This window comes from Suricata suricatta, chromosome 17, assembly GCF_006229205.1.
Source record: "Suricata suricatta isolate VVHF042 chromosome 17, meerkat_22Aug2017_6uvM2_HiC, whole genome shotgun sequence".
NCBI lineage: Eukaryota > Metazoa > Chordata > Mammalia > Carnivora > Herpestidae > Suricata > Suricata suricatta.
Window position 1 is genome coordinate 57,817,924 of NC_043716.1, and position 1,291 is coordinate 57,819,214.

Consider the following 1,291-nt stretch of genomic DNA (forward strand, 5'->3'; position numbering starts at 1 on the left):
GCGGGTGACACCAGCCAGAGAAGCATCCCTCCCCTCCCTCTGCTCTGCTGCCCCCACCCCCGACCCCAGGCACTCGGTGGCTCCCCTGGCCTTCAGAACCCGGGGGGCTGCGTGGCCCCGTGTGGCCCAGTCTCCTCAGGGAGGGGACTGCAGGATCGGCTCAGGGCCCAGCGGTGACCCTCCCTGGGGGACCGGACCCTGCTGACCCCAGTCCTCCGTCCGCTCGTTCCTTGCAGCCCACCTGCCGCCCACCTCCTTCGAAGGTTCACTTGCAGAATTTTACTTTGCAGAAAATTGTATCGGAGAAGTGATGTGTTATCTGTTGTGAACAGATTGGAAAGTGCCGGCTCACCGTGTATTTGTAACCCTGGGCCCCCCCGCTGGCCTCCTCTGTTTCGGGGGTGGGGCGGGGACTCCCGGGTCTCAGGCCTGGTGCACAAGATAGCCCGGCGTTTTCCGCAGATCCGAAATGCAAAGTCACGCTGTCCGGTGGCGGAGTGTCATGTCTCGCTGAGCCGAACCCTGGAAAGTCCTCGCGGTGGGCGCTCTTGTACTGTCTTTGCCCCAAGTACGCCCTGGCCTCAACAGTGGGCACTGTCCCGATGGCAGGGAGCTCGTCCCGGAAGCCGGTCACCGCGCAGAGCCGCACGGGCTCGTGGATAGGGCAGCCCGGCTCCACTCACGGGCGGGATGGGGACAGGGACCAGAGCTCAGGGCTCCTCTTCGCGTGCGTGACAGGATCCCCCTCTCTGTCAGTGTTCGATGCGGTTCTGCGCGGGGGGAGAGGAAGACAGTGCCGGTGTGGGCGTCATGCACCCACCGACGCGGCCTCCCCTCGCCAGGCAGAGCCTCCTGCGTGTGCCCTTCTGTAAACGGAGGCTTATTTTATGGGGAAGCGACCCAAGGACCCTCAGGTGAATCTGCTGGTCCGTCAAGGAACCCGCCATCTAAGCGGTGGTGATTTGTCTGGCTTGTAAGCGCAGATTTCTGCGCTTTGTGTTTTGAGCAGCGTCACCGAGTATGCGCAGCGACGGCGCACGTTACAGACGGAGCGTGCCGCGTGCCACACCCCCCACGCCACCATCCGGTCGGGATCCCGGACGTGAAGGGCGGGTCCTTCGTCTCTCCGTCCACGCGCTGCAGTCCCCGGGCCGGCAGACACCGAGCTGCGTCTGGCCGCTCTAGAACGGTGTGACAAAGTCACACCGCGTGTGCTCTCTCTTGTTGGCGGGCTTCCCTCCCCGGAACAAGTATTCTGAGACCCCCCGGGTCGTGGTGTGGGTGACTCGCC

The 1,291-nt window shown here is 64.3% G+C and overlaps 1 protein-coding gene across 1 annotated transcript in view; it reads left to right on the top strand.

Annotated features, from left to right (window-relative positions):
• Positions 1-1,291, top strand: part of RBFOX3 (RNA binding fox-1 homolog 3) — a 328,800-nt gene that overhangs the window by 218,924 nt on the left and 108,585 nt on the right. The gene's annotated exons all lie outside the window — the stretch shown is intronic.